The 19,373-nt window shown below is 49.1% G+C and overlaps 1 protein-coding gene across 3 annotated transcripts in view; it reads left to right on the top strand.

Moving 5' to 3' along the window:
• Nucleotides 1-622: 622 nt before the first annotated feature.
• The window catches only part of CTIF (cap binding complex dependent translation initiation factor), a 156,764-nt gene continuing 138,013 nt past the window's right edge, over nucleotides 623-19,373 (top strand). For 2 of the 3 annotated variants that reach the window (XM_083155298.1, XM_083155299.1), the window contains exon 1: nucleotides 623-760. The gene's annotated coding sequence lies outside the window, so the exon portion shown is untranslated. Of the gene's footprint in view, nucleotides 761-5,370; nucleotides 5,541-19,373 lie in introns of all 3 variants that reach the window. The other variant, XM_083155301.1, reaches the window with a different exon arrangement.

Below are 19,373 nucleotides of genomic sequence, written 5' to 3'. Positions count from 1 at the left end.
AACACACTGTGCTGCACTATAGGACACTCACTCTGTACTGCAGTATAACACACTGTGCTGCACTATATAACACTCACTCTGTACTGCAGTATAACACACTGTGCTGCACTATATGACACTCACTCTGTACTGCAGTATAACACACTGTGCTGCACTATATGACACTCACTCTGTACTGCAGTATAACACACTGTGCTGCACTATATGACACTCACTCTGTACTGCAGTATAACACACTGTGCTGCACTATATGACACTCACTCTGTACTGCAGTATAACACTCTGTGCTGCACTATATGACACTCACTCTGTACTAAACTATAACACTCTGTGCTGCACTATATGACACTCACTCTGTACTGCAGTATAACACACTGTGCTGCACTATATGACACTCACTCTGTACTGCAGTATAACACTCTGTGCTGCACTATATGACACTCACTCTGTACTGCATTATAACACAGTGTGCTGCACTATATAACACTCACTCTATGCAGCACTGTCTATACTCTCACCAGGCTGTGCTGCACTGTATGACACTCACCCTGGACAGCTGTCATAGTAACACTGGTGGCCGCGCAGGACTACATCCCCCGGCGTGCCCCGCGGCTGGCCTGTGTCAGGTGGTGTGCGGCGGGGCGGGTCGCATGACGTCACGCTGTTCCCAGTGTGTCAGGCAGCAGCAGCCGCTTGTGCCCCGGTGTGAGGCTGGAAGAGGCGGCCCGGATCTCCGGGGAGCCCCGCACCCACTGCCGAGGTACGTACCATGGCCCGGGCCGCTGCCAGTGCCGAGCACAGCCCCTCCGGACAGCAGCAGCATCTAGGCCCCCTCCTGGATGTGTGTGGGGACGTGGCTGTGCCCAGCTGGGTGATGCTGGTGCCCGGCTGCTCTACCCAGCACCCTCAGCCTGGCACTCTGCCTTTGTCTGCCAGGGGGTCGTTATTACCCCTGTACCTACAGAGAGGGTGTGGTGATAATGGGGAGAGGGAGTGCTGGCATTGGGGAGGGATAGGGTTCAGCTATTGGGGAGAGGGGGGTGCAGGCATTGGGTAGAGGATGAAGGCATTTGGGTAAGGTTAGGGTGCTGGTATTGGGAAGGTGCAAGCATTTGGGAATAGGGGGTTCTGACATTGATAGGTGCAGTATTGGGGAGAGGGTGGGGTGCTGGCATTGGGTGGAGTTTGCTGGTATTTAGTAGTTACTGGCATTGGATGGGTGCAGGTTTTTAGGAGGTGTTGCTATTGTGTGGGTGCAGGTGTTTAGGGGTGCTGGCATCGGATAGGTGCAATAATAGCGGGGAGGGTGCTATCATATAGGGGTGCATGCAGGCATGGGGGATGGGGCAGCATTCTGATGGTTGCAGGGGCTCCAGTTCAGAACATGGGAACCCCTGTGTTAGTATAACCAAACTGCCACAGAATAACATCCACTTGGGCATCTAATGGGACTAGTAACCAGCGGTGAGTGAAGCAGAGGAGCCAGTCACTGCGCCCAAAGTGTGGTGAGCATGCCAGGGTTCACGTTCTAAGGTTCCTAAGAAGTTTAATGATATTCTGAAGCAGTTTAGTTGCACTAACCCAGGGGATCCCATGTTCTGGACTTGAGCCGGCTGCAGGAATTGGGCTACTTTTGAGAGCCAAGCCCCCAAGCAGGCGCTGACCTCCATAGGCCCCAACTACTCCCGGCCTGCTGACCCCTGCGAGGGTTCACCATCTGGGCGTGAGACTCTTATTGCTGGGAACCCAACATTAATGTGCCCATCTGGCTGTGAATACACTGATGCAATATGTGTGTCACTGGTATAGATGTCAGACAGACAGTGGTCCCTCTTTCCCCATACTGGGACAATAATGATCTGTATTATCCTGTTATGTGCATGTATCCATCTGTGACCATAGAACCATTATCTGAGGCTGACCTTGCGCCTCCACCTAGCACCTTGGCAGGTACAGTGTAAGCGCCTCTAACTCAGTGCGTATTGCTGCTACAGCTACTGTAATTGTGTCCTGCTCTTTATTGTATGAGAATATTCCATTTGGAACAATTGTTACTTTTGTATTTGCTGACAAATGACTGCCAGTCCTTAACCCCTGTGCTGCCAGCAGCCCTGCCTAGGAGGTTAGTGTACCTGCCAGACTGCGTGTGAGCTGTTTATACTGGGAACGCCACGCGGATCCGTATATGGAATCGGGAACACTCCAACCCCTTTTTGGCATGGCCTCCTGCTTTGTTTTCCAGTGATGAATAATGCATTTAAAGCGGAGAGCAGGTTATGTTGTCTCGTTCCTCACATCACTATATGATTGGTTGCTATTGGCAGCTGTGGTTATAATGGGCACACGTCTGGCTGTGATTTTAATGCCCGTAGCTGAAGTATTAGTGGTTGTGTGCTCCTGTTCCCAAACAACGCACAATTGTGATTTGTCCTGTTAGAAAGGACAGAGAGGCCAGATGTGCTGGTGTGTAGGTGTATTTGTGTATTCGTGCGCTGACATTTAACCATATTTTAATTATTTATCTACTTAGTTTGACAATTTGTGCCATGGACAGAACTAGGATACAAAGGTTAATAGGGAATTATGACGCTTAGCAGAAGTTGTACCACCAACCATTGTGGATGTGTGTCTTTAGAATGTAAGCTCTCACGAGCAGGGCCCTCCTGCTTTTCCTTCTCTTATTTAAACCATCTTTGATGGCACCAAACCTGGGGTTATAGTTATATACGCTGTACTTGTCCTCCTATTGTATATAACGGTAAGTCACTGTGTTCTGCCCCCCTGGTCTTAACCATAACTGCATCAGCAGACTGTAAGGTATGTACCCTGTACTTGTCCTCTATTGTACTCACTGTTTTGCTTATTCCTTTATGTACTCTGTAACTGGGCGCTGCAGATCCCTTGTGGCGCCATATAAACAACTAGTGTAAAGCCCATTCAAATTGGCTTCTGCAATGTATTTTCACTTGGAGCCGTGACAGTTTTTAGCCCACAAACTCGCCCACCCCTCCCCCAGTCCCTATCTGCTCCTACCTCCAATCTCTGTCTTCACAGCTCCCTCTCTCCATATGGGTGTGGTATATGGTCCCGACAGTCATGAGCCAGACATCGGACTCAGACAGTGGGGCGAGCGCAACAAAGCCCCTTGCGGGCACGGTGGTTCGCTACGCTTGCCACCTATTCTATTCTCCTTCTATGGGGTTCGTGGACCCCCACAAGGTAGAATAGCCGGTGGGCATCGGGACCCCGAGTGTCAGGGTTTTGACTGTCGGAATCCTGACGTCGGAGTAATGACTTTCGGGAAACTGTCCGGCTCCCCTCTATATCCAGCAAGTTTGAAACATGTCAGTGTCCCTACAAAAATAGCTTTCACTTTCTGTTATGATATCTTTTAGCATACAAAGGAGTAATTTGGTCCATCTAGCGGTCATAGGGTACATCTAGCGGTCATAGGGTACTTCACCTCATAGAGGTAAGGAGTAGCAGCAACCAATCGCAGGAAAAGAGCCCAAATTGCAGATGACTGACAGCGGGTATGATGCAATGTGCGGTCCCATGCACATCGCGCCGCACCCTCCGAGTCGCCCCGGCTGCAGAAGCAATCACCTGGAGTCGGCTGGGATTGCTATCCTGCCACCCAGGGAAGTCCCTGGCGGCTCAAGGGGGGATCGCTGGCGACTTCTCTGAGGAGAGAGAGTTACCGCAGTGTATGGAGCCTTTAGTTTAATAGTAATACATACTTTTTAATTATTACATTATTTTTGAATTCGGGATATAGTTTTTATTTTGAATACGAGGTTCCGTACTTCGTGTATTCAGTCTGCTGGGTTACATGGGCCCTTATGTCCCATAACCCCACTTCTCGCCACCCTGCCTCTGATCCTCAGTGCGGGAGCAGATTCCTCTAAGTGTATGTATTAGAACATTAGGACTCTTTATCCAAGCTTGACGTATGGGTCGGCTATTTACAATACACCCAGCGCTGGTTTATTCCACCCTGGTAGGGCACAGCTGGCTGTCAGGTGGTGGCAGGAGTAGGCTGTGTCTAGGCCTGGTGAGCTCACCCAGAGAGATGCTGGTGTCAGTGCACCTGCCGGGGATGTAGACACACAGTGAGAGGCTGCAGAACCTGTTCCGGCATGCAGGCAGCGCTGTGATGCAGAGCCCGTGGCATTCCCCGCTCCCGGGTCCATAGAACATCTTAAGGGTTGTGCTGAGATGATTTTGTGACCTGGGTAGTTTCGGATATCTGCGAGTAATAACCCCCCCTTATACCTCCTCTGTGACAGCCTGTCTCTCTGGTGGACCGCACAGTGCACGCAGCTCCAGTCACGGCCATTCTCTTTGACTAGTGGGGAATTGAGTAGGTTTGGGATGTGGCCTGCCAATCAGAGCCTTATGTACTCAGGGATTTTATTGTGGAACTAGAGGTGATTATATCTTAAAAAAACAGAACAACATATATTCCACTACTTCTTATTGTTACCGTCATGTTTGCTGTGGCGTCTCTCTGTGTCGCCGGTTTGGGGTTCCCTGCAGTGCAGTGGAGGAAGTGCTGTTGTGAAACTACAAGTCCCATCATGCCATGCCACAGTTTTGCTATTAAGGAATGCTAAAACTACGGCAAGGCATGCTGGGATGTGTAGTTTCACCACAGCTGGAGGGCCGCAGTTTGGACATGCCTTTGGCTATGAGATATCTGCGCTGTGGCATTTTTGGCGACTAATGAACATTCGTTGACGATTGTGAATTAGACCTTTGTGAGTTACCTGTATTCGATTTAAGTGATTGATGCAGTTGCTAAGAAATCCTGGTTGGTGAAATGATAAAGTGGAAGGTGATGAGGCATCAGCTCCCAACTGTAATTTCTCAAATGTTTCAAACCTGGTCTGTAAACTTGACAGTTGAGAGCTGATTAGCTGGTACTTTATCACTCAGGTTATTAACATTACTTGGTAGCAAATGAAAGAAACAGATGAATAAAGATAATCATCCCTATTACTAGACCACGGATGCTGGTCCACGAATACACACAGCACTGCTGCTCAGGGAGTTGCTGTTGCGGTTTACTTTCTAAGTAGGTGATTGAGCCCATCCTCCAGAGGATGCAGCCTGCCAATTGGCTGGGGACTTGTGACATCACCTCTGTGTCCAAGTGACGTTACTCTGTCAATCTACATTCTATACAGAGTTTTACTTAGTTATGCTTTTAATGTATCCATATTATAGACATCACTTTTAGTCCTTTTATGTATGACAAAAGGGGGAGGGGGGGGTAAAATCAGGAACCACACATTCTTATCGCAGTTTTGAACCCATGCAGCATGTTCCAGAACAATGTCACAAAAATGTCATTATTTCACTTTGCAGATGTTGACTTTCGCTGTTGGCCTTTGAACAATGTGTCCCCCTGCTGACCGGATCCAGACTGTAGGTGGACAGTCAATAAATCCACCGCTATTGGTCGACATGCAGTCAAAATTGACAACAGATTGATGCAAGCAAAATGGTCCCATGGCAATGTTTGACACATGAAAAAGGTCAACATGCGTTACAATCTTTTCTTACAAGTCTATGAATGACTTTTGGTGATTGAGGAGACTAAAGAGTAGGGGGTCTGTACTAAGAATAAACTCCTTGATGTCTTTCCTCTCCATCTGTAGCTTACATGAATGTGACAAGTACACAGATCAGCGGAAATAAATACAATAGATAATTAGAACCTGCAAATCACGTTTACCTAGTGAGACAGGGCCCTGCTTGCAAAAGTTTGCATTCTATTTTTTGTGTGTAGCCAAAAAAGTTTTCCCCATCTGATAAAAAAAAAAAGAGTAAATTATTATTATTTAATAAAATTTGTTACATCATTTTGGTTCTGTTCACGAATACCCCTTTCACACCAGCCTAAATTCACGGGTTGGGCCAAAATCGATTTCAACCCTGCTAGCTAGGGTTTCTCCCGGGACCAGCCTGGTATACAGACAGGTGTGAAAGGTACTTACCCGGCTTTCCTGTCCTGGCCGCGGTGCTGGAAGCGAGTGCCGCACACTCTCCGCCGCTGGGGAAGCCACCGGTCTCTGCCTCGCTGTTGATGGTTTATCTCAGCCCACTGCTTCCTGTTGCTGGGGACACGGAGCTGCCAGGTGCCCCCCCACACACACACACCTGCCGTTGCCCGCCGCTGCCCGTTGCTGGGGGAACTGCTAGGGACACGGACCTGCCGGTTCTCCCCCCCCCCCCCCCCCCCCCCCCTGCTTCTTAGATGGACAAAACCATGTGCACTGCAGGTGGGGCAGATGTCACTTGTGCAGAGAGAATTCGATTTGAGTGGGGTTTTACTTCAAAGTGAGATCTATATTGCAGTGTAAAAATAAAGCAGCCAGTATTTTCCCTGCACAGAAACAAAATAACTCACTCAAATCTAATTCTCTCTGCACATGTTACATCTGCCCCCTGCAGTGCATATGGTTTTGTCCATCTAAGAAGGATTTTGTCAGAGTGAACTAGAATAAGGCCCTTTATGAGCGTCCCCATAGAAAACCAGAAAGGTACGTTACCAAATGTAGGTTTTCAGGCGCTGTAAGAGGTGCTTGTCTAAGGGCAACTGTTTGGGAGGGGATAAAGTCATATCCCCATTCAGGTCCCCATAAAATCACCGGGTGTTCCCCTGCACACCCTGGCTTGGCGATGCCTGTTTGGGGCAGGGCAGCTGACGTCACATGACGCCAGCGCCCAGAACGAGTTTGGAGGTAAATGTCAGTCCTGGCTGATTTTTTTTTTTTTTTTTGCCATTATGAACAGTAGAAAAATCATTCGATGGGCTGCGATTGCATGCAGGCTAGTGAACCGGTCTGAATTGGGCCTTTAGCGAGGGGTTGGCGGCACACAATGAGCCCCACAGCTGCCCTGCCCCCACTAAGCTGCGGACTCTCGAGCTGCCCGTTTGCACCAGTTTTTCCTATTACATTGTATATTTCCGCCATTTTGAATACAGCAAATGGAACTACAGATAATAGTTGGCTTTCAAACTCCGCCAATCAGTAACTATTGCCCTGTATTTGTTTGGTCTTTAAGTTGAAAGTTATTTTTATCTTCTGCTAAAAATGTATGTTGGTCTTGTCCTGCGCTGACTCCTGCACTTACCACAACGATGCATTTCGCCCATCAGGGGCCCCTTGAAGTGTAGATATTCTCACAATCTGCGCTGCGACTTTATGCATTATAATATAACCGCGGGGAATGTATTGAGTCCTGAATATCGCTGCTGTCGCTGGACTACAGTCCTCAGAATACTCTACTTATTGGGATTGGGAAAGCTGGATCCTGGCTAACGGGTAATTATAGCTGTCATCGTATTTACAGACTAGGTGTCGCCATCAGTGGGAGCATCTGCCTTTGATTTGTTATAGTTTGCAAACAACCCCTGGTAATGGATTTGGGGGGGGGGGGGATCATGGACCCGTGCTGATGGTTCGCCAAGTTTTTATTAGGTATTTTAATCCTGCCTTTAATCTAGTGTCATTACCCAGCCGCTCTGATGTAGCCTAGATACAGTGATCGCCATCCCATCTTCAATATAAGTCCATCATAAAGCCATACAAAGTGGTTGTGAGTTTCATCTTCTGTAACAAAATCCTCTCCGCACTCAGGTGTGTCTGACCCTCCTTCTACACCGTCGTGCAGGGATCAGTCGTGTACAGTTTATGGTCCATTCTGAATGTGTGATGATCCGTTAGGTACTTTTCACCCCGATTGTCTTGGTGGCTGCACTGTGGCCCTTATTCTGGTTCACTTACAAAGGCAAATTCCTTCTCAAATGGACAAAACCATGTGCACTGCAGGTGGGGCAGATGTAACATGTGCAGAGAGAATTCAATTTGGGTGAGGTTTTACTTCGAAGTGAGATCTATATTGCAGTGTAAAAATAATGCAGTCAGTATTTCCCCTGCACAGAAACAAAATAACTCACCCATATCTAAATCTCTCTGCACATGTTACATCTACCCCCCTGCAGTGCACATGGTTTTGTCCATTTGAGAAGGCATTTGCCTTTGCGAGTGAACCAGACTAAGGGCCTTGGTTTGTGATCATTGTCCGGCCAGGGACCTCTGTAGTATAATCCCCATTACTTTTCTATCACAGTCTATTAGCTTGCACCATATTTTGCTTTCCAATGTCTATTGCACATGAGGTCTGGCGCAGCACAGCCAGCTGTTGGTCATGCAGAGAGCTGCTCACCTCCCCTCTACCATCAGCTGTGTCCTGTTATTGATTGCTCTCCATTTCCTGCAACCAATAAGCCAGGAGCTGCTGTGCGGCCTTGGTGCAGGTCTGCCGGGCTGCATTTTGTGTGCCAGTGACAGGTGCCCCTGGGATGAGAGGACTGTGTATACCCTGCGTTCTGTGTACAGTCAGTGCCAGTGACGTGTGCCCGGGGATGAGAGGACTGTGTATATACCCTGCCTTCTGTGTACAGTCAGTGCCAGTGACATGTGCCCCGGGATGAGAGGACTGTGTATACCCTGCGTTCTGTGTGCAGTCAGTGCCAGTGACATGTGACCGGGGATGAGAGGACTGCGTATACCCTGTGTTCTGTGTGCAGTCAGTGCCAGTGACGTGTGCCCGGGGATGAGAGGACTGTGTATACCCTGCGTTCTGTGTACAGTCAGTGCCAGTGACATGTGCCCGGGGATGAGAGGACTGTGTATACCCTGCGTTCTGTTTACAGTCAGTGCCAGTGACGTGTGACCGGGGATGAGAGGACTGTGTATACCCTGCGTTCTGTGTACAGTCAGTGCCAGTGACAGGTGCCCCTGGGATGAGAGGACTGTGTATACCCTGCGTTCTGTGTACAGTCAGTGCCAGTGACAGGTGCCCCTGGGATGAGAGGACTGTGTATACCCTGCGTTCTGTGTACAGTCAGTGCCAGTGACAGGTGCCCCTGGGATGAGAGGACTGTGTATACCCTGCGTTCTGTGTACAGTCAGTGCCAGTGACATGTGCCCGGGGATGAGAGGACTGTGTATACCCTGCGTTCTGTGTACAGTCAGTGCCAGTGACGTGTGCCCGGGTATGAGAGGACTGTGTATACCCTGCGTTCTTTGTACAGTCAGTGCCAGTGACGTGTTGCCCGGGATGAGAGGACTGTGTATACCCTGCGTTCTGTGTACAGTCAGTGCCAGTGATATGTGCCCGGGGATAAGAGGACTGTGTGTACCCTGCGTTCTGTGTACAGTCAGTGCCAGTGATATGTGACCGGGGATGAGAGGACTGTGTATACCCTGCGTTCTGTGTACAGTCAGTGCCAGTGATATGTGACCGGGGATGAGAGGACTGTGTATACCCTGCGTTCTGTGTACAGTCAGTGCCAGTGACATGTGCCCGGGGATGAGAGGACTGTGTATACCCTGCATTCTGTGTGCAGTCAGTGCCAGTGACAGTTGCCCCTGGGATGAGAGGAATGTGTATACCCTGCGTTCTGTGTACAGTCAGTGCCAGTGACATGTGCCCGGGGATGAGAGGACTGTGTATACCCTGCGTTCTGTGTGCAGTCAGTGCCAGTGACGTGTGCCCGGGGATGAGAGGACTGTGTGTACCCTGCGTTCTGTGTGCAGTCAGTGCCAGAGACGTGTGCCCAGGGATGAGAGGACTGTGTGTACCCTGCGTTCTGTGTACAGTCAGTGCCAGTGACATGTGCCCTGGGATGAGAGGACTGTGTATACCCTGCGTTCTGTGTACAGTCAGTGCCAGGTGCCCGGGGATGAGAGGACTGTGTATATACCCTGCATTCTGTGTACAGTCAGTGCCAGTGACATGTGCCCGGGGATGAGAGGACTGTGTATACCCTGCGTTCTGTGTGCAGTCAGTGCCAGAGACGTGTGCCCAGGGATGAGAGGACTGTGTATACCCTGCGTTCTGTGTACAGTCAGTGCCAGTGACATGTGCCCTGGGATGAGAGGACTGTGTATACCCTGCGTTCTGTGTACAGTCAGTGCCAGTGACAGGTGCCCGGGGATGAGAGGACTGTGTATATACCCTGCATTCTGTGTACAGTCAGTGCCAGTGACATGTGCCCGGGGATGAGAGGACTGTGTATACCCTGCGTTCTGTGTGCAGTCAGTGCCAGTGACATGTGCCCCGGGATGAGAGGACTGTGTATGCGCAGACCCCAGATTCTAAGGACTGCACCCCAGGGGTAGGGAACACCTCCCAATGGGACTGACTTGGGTGACTGACAGGCCGAACTTCCAATAGGAAGTCACTGCCAGTCACAGTGAAGCCAGTGCAGTCTCACAGATACCCCTTTCACACTGCCCAACCAGCAATTACTCAGCATTTGTGAATGCCGGGTCATTTTGCCGGGTGCATTCTGACCCCAAATCACACCATCAATAAATTATTGGGTTAAAGCTTTTCAACCTGGGAATTTGATGAGAAACACAGATTTTTCTTTGGTGTGAATGGGTCAACCCTGGTCTTAAATCCCAGTTCACCAACCCTGGTCAAGAGCCGGGTCGACGACCCAGAATTTAAGAACTGTGTTGACCCTTTCACACCATAGAAAAAAACTGGATTTTTCAGCAAATTCCCGGGTTGAAAAGCTTTATCCTGATAATTAGCTTCTGGGTGCGAAAGGGGAATTAGGCAGAGAACAGTGGCAGATTTTACCTGGAGGGGCTGCAGGATCCCATAGGATAACAGCAGCTTGCCCTGGGTGGTATTAGAGAATAACCGGCAGTGTTTCCTGGGACTTGTGGTACCCTGGATGTTTTGGAAGGATCACTGTGATCAAGGTCTCTGTGAAAGCAGCTTGTTAGATGCTCACTTCGTGTACAGGGCCTTTAGCTGCTGGATTTCCCATCTCCCTAGCAGGAACCTGCGTGTGTAACTGGGAGCATGCCAGCAGCGCGGGTACTACTTATCCTCCAGCTGGTAGAGAAATCCATTCTCTGTGCAGCAGCTGAGCTATGGCCATGTGACAGGAGAAGGGGAAGCGTCGCTGTATCTCGTGCGTTCGGAGGCTGCCGCCGGAGAGTTAGGCCTTTTGTCTGCTCAACCATCATCCACTTGTGACACCAAATCCGTAATATCCGTAAAATGTAAATATTCCAGCATATGCAGCTGGACTAATTAGAACGGCTCCGTTTGGGCGTTGTTTGTTCACTAACTTAAGAAAAAAAGACTGGTTTGAACATGGAAGAAAAATATCACAAACTCATTCAGGGGGTTATTATTCAGACCTGTGCAGGTGGGGCAGATGCAACATGTGCAGAGAGGGTGAGCTTTCTGAAATCTAAACTGCAGTGTATGAATAGATCGGACAGTATTTACCCTGCACAGAAACAAAATAACTCCCCCAAATCTAACTCTCTCTGCACATGTTACATCCGCCCCAACTGCAGCGCAGCATGGTTTTGTTCATTTGCTAAAAAAAAAAAGGGTTTTGCGACCAGGTTTGAATAACCCCCACATTGACAGACCTTTAACCCTTTGAGCGCCAGCGTTGCTGTTAGAGATCCTCAAAATGCCAGCGATATTTAATTTATACTTCAAGTTAATTGACTCGGCTGTATTTGTATTTATTTATACTAAAATAACAGTCGCTGTGAGCGGCGCTTCCGTTTTTTTGCGGATATTTGAGGATCACTCGCAACATTGGCACTCAAAGGATTAAGGCCCTCCAGCTGTTGGGAAACTACACATCCCAGCATGCCTTGCCAAAGTATTAGCATTCCCTAATAGCAAAACTGTGGCAAGGCATGATGGGACTTGTAGTCTCACACCAGGTGGAGGGCCATGCGTGCCTTATATGATCTGTGTGTGTGGGGGGGGGGGGGGGGGGGGCGGGGCGGGGCACAACAGGTAGACAGTCATCCAATGAGGGAAGTGTTCAGCCAATCATGTTCAGCCTTCATGTACCTGGTAACCCTGCTCACTACGGCTCTGCTGCATTTGGTGTGTGCATGTGTTGAGTATGTGGCTCGTATTTCTTGCATGGTTCATATCCTGCTTTCCCATGTTGTGACCACAGCCTTGTCATCCTATCGCCTGTGTCTCCCTTTTCACCATATGGGGTCGACCAATTTGACTGCTGACCTACCGTCTTGAACCTGCCGGTCCTGCCACCAAGTCCTGCAGGTCACGTGGGCACCGGGTTACCCCCTTACACACACCCCCCCCCCCCCCCCCCGCTGGCTGCATCTCGTGCGCTCTGGAGATATGGGCCTGGAACAGAAACGGCCTTAGTGATAGTCTTTAGAACTGTACATAACTTTGGGTGTGTAATGTTCATTCTCAGCTCTCTGGTGTGTTGCTTCTAGCACAGTAGGGTCTGTATTTCAGCACTGATATGCAGACCAGGCATGTGCTAGAAGCACCACAGCAGAGAGGGACACCCTAGGCAGATAAGAGGAAGATGCATCTTGGGGACCTCTGGTTTAATAGTGACCATTGTCCTGTGTACGCAGGTGTTGTCGGCACAGATCCCATATGAGATGATGTAGTGCTAGTAATGGCCCAGTCAGTCCTCATCATCGCTCCCCTATGAGGAAGCTGGCAGCATTGTATGACCAGCTTTACTCTGTAATCTGTTCTCTGGCCGCATCTGCAGACCTTACATTGAAAGCTTCTCTAAGACGGCTACTTATATGGCTAATTATTACAGGGCGTTCAGGCTGGTTTCCCCGGATCTTATCTGTGCTGCGCAACACACGCAGATGGCTGCTTCCAACTGAAATGAAGGTTATAACCTGACAAATGACCGCAGCACAGAGTATTTCAGGAGGTGAGGTTGGAAATATACATGATTGATAAATCTTTTAGCTTGTGTTCATTCTAGCCCCCTGCACCTTTCACAACCGGTGCAGTTCCTCTTTCCTGCATGGGTTTTTGCTCTTTGCTCCGCTGCTTCTAGCACGGTGTGGTCTGTATCTCGGCACTGCTATACACACCACACTGTGCTAGAAGCATCACAGCAGAGCGCGACACCCCAGGTAATAAAGAGGAGCTGCACAGATTTTGAGGGGCAGGGTACTCGAATGAACACTATTACTGTATATGAAATAAAACATCTGCTGAGTAGGTTTGGTTCTCTTATACAGTTGTGAATGTGGTCAGTTGGTTCGGTGCTGTACAGGGGTGTGCTTCCGTAGGTGTACTCCTTGCAGCGCTGTATGAGCTCTGGGGTAGCTGTGCTCGGTGGGGAGAGGAGGATGTGCGTATCGCAGCACAGATGTGTGATTGTGGAAATCTGCTGCGCCACGGACAGCGGTGCCCCCCCCCCCCCCCGCCCCTCTTCCAATTAAGTCTCTGCTTCCCCCATGGACTTTTTCATCGGTATCTCTCAAATGACTGGTGGAGATCTGCTGAAGGGTGTATTGTTTAATTACTCAGAACAAAGCAGCGATGCCTGGGACTGCTGACGCGACAGATCGGCGAGCGCAGGACTCTTCTGTACTGGAGGATTCTTTAATACGCACTTCCCTAAAATACGGTTATGTCCCTTACGCCTGTATATCCCCTACCTATAGTGGCATGGTACACGTTCCTATACTCTATCTGGTGGTTACAGCACACACCCAGTGTACCTTATACTGCTCATGAGATTGATTAACCCATTGCGTGCTTGAGTGGATTGGGCTTCCTGTGCCTTGTGTGTCCTTGTCAGAGTCCTTGGTTGGGAAGAAGGGAGGGGGTCGCTCTGAGGACCAGCTCTATCAGCACATTCTCCAAGCTTTATCCATTTACCCATAATCCAATGCTTGTTGCCAGTTGATTGGTTGGAGCACAAAATGCATAAAGTTGATGTTGTCCATAATAACCAATAAATCAGATTCTATCATTTCTCCATTGCATCCTAGAATCTGATAGACAGACTATGGTCAGATCATCTCTTTAGTCCAATGCTTCTTATACTCCTTTTACACCAGAGCCTGGACCCGGGATATTGCCGCTCCACTCCGGGCTGGGCTTGGTGTAAAATGGGTAAAAAATAATAATAACCCGAGTCCTGTTCCCCGGTGTCTGACCCGGCAAATGTTCCGGCTTCCCCGGAGTCAGGGGCTGTGTAAATGGGTAACCTGGATCATGCGACCCGGGGACCCATTTCCACCAATAGGGTCAATCCGGAGGTTGGGCAGGGGCTGCGTACAGCCTCGGCTGCGGTACTCTGCAGAGAGCAGTGGAGGCTGGGAGGAGGTGAATGGATGCCTGTGTGCTCCATCCATTCACTTCATGGACAGCAGCTTTCCCGGGTGCTGGGCTTGCCCCCCCAGCATGTCGGTTGGTGTCGAGGTTGTCCCGGCTGGGCAGGTTTCACAGCGCTTGGAGATGATGTCATCTCCAAGCGCCTGCTCGGGGTCAGCGTCGCCCACCCGTGGGGACGCCGGTGTAAAAGGGAACTACTGACGAGTTGCATCCTGGTCCAGGATTCAGTATGAAATCCCGGCGGTCGGGATCCCGGCGTTCAAAATCCCGAAGCCGGAATACCGTCCGCCGAAATCCCGACAAGGGGGGGACGTGGATCATCCCCCCTTGCGGGCTCGCTGTGCTCGCCACGCAGCGGGCCCGTTGCCTCGCTACACTCGGCACACTAATTTATTCTCCCTCCAGGGGTGTCGTGGACACCCACGGAGGGAGAAAGTGTCGGGATTTCAGCGTCGGGATTCTGAACGCCGGGATCCCAACCGCCGGGATTTAAACTGCATCCCCTGGTCCAAAAACTCGGGTGCGACCCAGCAGTTGTGGTGTAAAAGTGGTATCTGTCACTCAGCCCTGATTGTGCCTCTGCTGTCTGAGTATCTGTCCAGTCCATAAGCGACTGATCCTTTCTTATGACTGGTTTTACCTACTATATGGTTCCCTCCGGCTGCTGGAGAATTGCTATGGTTGGAATACATTCAGTACATACATTACAAGTAATGGATGTGTTCCGTCACCTGGCTGTAGGCCGATGTCTGCCAGTGATGCTGGGGCCGGTCAGGCTTTCCTCATACCTGGGATTCCGCACATAGTTCTGTAGGACGGTTGAGGCCTGTATCCCTGAAATAATTACTGGCAGCTCTCATTGCCTTTGTAGCTTACCCTATATAAAAAGGGCTAGCACTGCTCCTCACCCCTATGGGGGGATTCAAGTGCTGTGCGTCTAGGTGGCGTCTGATGGAAAAATCATTGAACATTATGATGTTCTGTCGTTTGGACGGGCTGGTAACTAGGGTACAGTATAATGCTACAGGAGAGGGCAAGTTACATACAGTAGTCTGTTTTCCATGGGTATGTGTGGACACAATTTAGGTTGACACCTGAAATAGGTCGACATGCCTAAGGTCGGTAGGTCAAATAAAGCATTAGGCCCTGTCGACTTTCAGTAGTCGACCCAATGACCGTATCCCGTTTTCCATTATTGTAAGTTACGGCCACCCAGCTTGTGTCTTGAGGTACCAGTTGACATATTCACTGGATGTTGACTTTGTGAATGTCGTCAGTAATCATGTCAACACAGTTTTAGGCTGAAATACTTATCTTGATTCTCTAAAAAAAATGTCATTGTGAATGTCAACACCTCATATTTCAAGTTAATGAACGTCGACATTAAGGGTGCCGACGTATGATACCTAACCTATGTAACAAGCCTCTTGAGTGAGATAATAACTGTTGTAACGTTGTTGTTGTTGATGAACAAATCTTCTCCAGCGACTTCAACGGAAGCATAGAATACTGCACTAGCCAATCGTAGTGATGTGACAAGCGGCCTGGTAACTCTGTCCCATCACCTGCTTGCTCCTCCCATTTCTCCCTGCCGCTCTCCTGGTTCATTCTCGCCAAGATTGTCGTCCCATTATCATATCCAGCGTTTCCAGATAATGCCTAAACGCGCAAATTGAAAATAAAAATTTTCACTAATTTTTTTGGACACAGGTTCTGAAAAGTGCCCTTCTCAACACACAACACTGGCAAATGCTTCAGAAGGACAGCGAAAAAGTCAACGGTGTCTAGGTGAACCCTAAAGGTCAACACAAGCAAACGGTCAATGTGAAAAGGTTGACAATGATTTTTGATGTCAACTTTTCGCTTGTAGTACATAGATCCACAATTAGTGTATCGCATCCTTGGCTCAGGCCCGCATCCTCACTGCGCTCAGCACACTTTACCGTTCTCAATCGTTGTCCACGTGGATGGTAAAGTATTAAAAAGTAAAAAAAAAAAATTGTGAAAAATTCACGTCGACCATTATCCTGACCAATAGCGGCTGACCTATTGACCTTTATTACTGTCACAACAAACGTATCGCAGGGATAAATGTCGGTTTCTATCATCAGATGACTTTGGCCCATAGGTTTGCAGCCAGGCATTTATATAATCTAAAAAAAATAAAGAGAGCGCCCTGTGTTGATCTTTGTTATTCATTTTTACTTAATAATTATTTAATACAGTAGATACACATTAAAATACAAAATTATAAAATACATACATATACACATTTAAAATAAATTAAATGATGATTCCGACTAGGACCACTTATGGCCCATATTATTATTATAATTGCCAACCATATAAAGTTTTCCAAAATGATAATTGGTAGAATAGATATCCCTTTGAATTAAAGATGCTGTAGTAGAACCGGTTTATTTTGGATGCAATGTTTATATGAATATATATTACCGGCTGATGTTTTGATGAAGAGGGCGGCAGAGATCCGATTGCTGGGTGTCCGCTACCACCGGTGTTGCTCCGATGGAATGGGAGCCGGTACCGGGAGCAGACACTCCGGATTGCAGGTTGTGGCTGATCTACTAACTACCAGCGTAGCCCCGATGTTGGGGGAGCCCCACTGATGCAAGATGGTGAACCTCTCCGGGAGCAGGCAATCTGGAGGCGGGTGGTGGTCGGTCTACTAACTACCAGCGTAGCCCCGATGTGGGTGGAGCCGGCGCTGGGAGCTGACACGGGAACAAGGTGGTAAATCACGCCCGGGTATCTGCGATGGAAGAAGCACCTCTTAGCGTTGGTGTGCCGCTGTAGAGGTCAGATGAACGGTGGAATTACATCAGTCCGGCTGGGTTGGAAACGGGGCAGCAAATGGATGATGATTATTGCTGTTCCAATAATAGTGGGAGTCGGAATGGATAAGATAGAGTCTTTACACGTTTCTCCGTCTCTATTAGTTCTGACGGTTTCCTCAGAAGAATTTATTATATAATCTGGCTGCTGCTTGTTCTGATTCCCTAAGCACACGACACAGCTGCCGTGCGATACCCTCCAGCCCCATACAGACAGCACAGCAGAGCTTTGTGCTCCGTGCCAGGATGGCGGCAACAAGCAACTTCGCCTGCAGCTACAAATACGCAGCGGAGGACAAACAATGGGTTTCATGTAAAAGTTGCCAGAGGATGCGTACAGGGTAAATAAATCAAAGTCGCCCGGAGGTGGGCAGCTTGTTTATATCTGAAACTGTGCCCAGGCTAACCAGGAGGTAGCGGAGCAGAATCCGTGCTCCTGAAAGGAGCTGATAGTCGTTTCTATAATGCATTTACATATTAAGCTGGTAATAGAGGAGGCAGCCAATGGCAGGACTGCATTTTTTTTGTAGGTGCCACGTTTGTTGGAACGCAGCCTGGCCACACATAGTACACGGCATGCGGGTATAGGGATGGGTTCTACAGAAACAAGCTAACGGAAATCTAAATTGCTGCGTAAAAATAATAAAATCTGCCTAACAGTTGTGGGCTACATGCAAAAGCAGTAAGTATCTGCCCTACACAGAAAATGTATTTTCCCCCATTTTGTAGCGCAACATGGATTGTTCCAGACACCGTTACTTGTTTATTTGGCTTAAGTTCCAAATCGGGATCAGGCCCAGAGTCTGCACAATGCAAAGCGGAACCTAGGGACTGGCTGAACGGAATGCGGAGCACCAGGGCGGTTAAACAGCCGCATGTGAGCTCTCCCTCCTAATACAGCAGGAGCGTCCCTGGTATGGACCAAAGGCCGGCAGTAGTACATTCTGGGAGGTGCTAGAGCAGCGTGACCTGGCGTCAACTGGGGAACTGAGGGTCCCCATAATGATAGCGAGGCTGCAGGTGCCCTGATGTTATATTGAGAGACCTTACATTGCTGATCGAGGAGATTTGCTGTGAGTACATCTAGAACCGCAAGTCTCGGTTATGCAGGCACCGGTGGCAAAGCTCTCTAGCAGGGCTGATATAGGAAATACTGTATGTGAAAAGGACCCTGGGCGCACTGGATGTACGCACAAAAATGTATTGGACAATACGAAAAAAATGGGTGGATAAAAATACAAAGAGATGGTGCACATAGAGTGATCCCTAACCAAGTGGTGGCGTTGGCGCCTGCCGGGATGGTATATGCAGAGTGTTTCCGGCATGAATAAAGACACCCTGCAAGGCTCCAAAGGTTTGACTGGGCTGAGTCCTGGTGGATGCAATCAGGCCAACGCGTTTCGAGTCACTATGGACTCTTTTTCAAAGCTAAATATTGAGGGGACATCCCCAGAGGTGAGGACACCGGAAATTCCTTCTGGTACAACTTCTGGGGATGGGCAGCGGTGTTTTATTCAAATTCTGCCACCAGCTCCGCTACACTGCCGCCTGCCCCGCTGACTATCACCACCGCAGATCGCATTTCGAGCGATGCGATATATATTATGTGCAGCACATAATATCTGGCGACATGAGATTCAGCCGGCGGGTGACCGGCGATGGCATGCGATCCATATGATTTGTCGTGTTGATATATCGAAATTGCATGGATTGCATCTCATATGTGTATGGGCACCATTCGATTTGGGTGGGGTGTGTTAAAACTGAAATCGAAATTGCAGTGTAAGAATAAAGCAGCCAGTATTTACTCTGCACAGAAACAAAATAACTCCCCCAAATCTAACTCTCTGCACATGTTACATCTGCCCCACCTGCAGTTGTGCAGGTATTATTGTGGTAGGTTGGTATAACATACTCTGCAGGAGCAGACAGGCCTCTCCTGGTCTCCCCCCCCTTGGGGTCGCTGGCCGCCTGCAGATCCTGGCTTGGCTTGTCCGTAGCTGGAAATGCTGAGGGAAGCGAAGGTGTTTCCTGGCCAGGAGGTTATTTTCAGCCTCTGGCTGCCGGGCCTGATATTGCTTTCCTCCCAATCACTGGAGCAAGCACATTGCTGCTATTAATTATCCGTCATTGCTAAGGAAGGGATGAAATCCTGTGTCCACGTCCGTGCTCCCTCTGCCTCTACATAATAACGATGTGCAGCATGAAGCAGCGCTCGGGGAATGTAACGCAGAACATTACTGCCCGGTGCTGGATAATATGTGGCAGACGCACTCCACCAGCCGCTGCACATTGTCACTGCCCTTCCTGATGGCT

The sequence above is a fragment of the Crinia signifera genome, chromosome 1 (genome assembly GCF_055691185.1).
Source record: "Crinia signifera chromosome 1, ASM5569118v1, whole genome shotgun sequence".
NCBI lineage: Eukaryota > Metazoa > Chordata > Amphibia > Anura > Myobatrachidae > Crinia > Crinia signifera.
The sequence above is the reverse complement of the archived record's forward strand: the minus strand, read 5'-3'. Positions and strand labels throughout refer to the sequence as shown.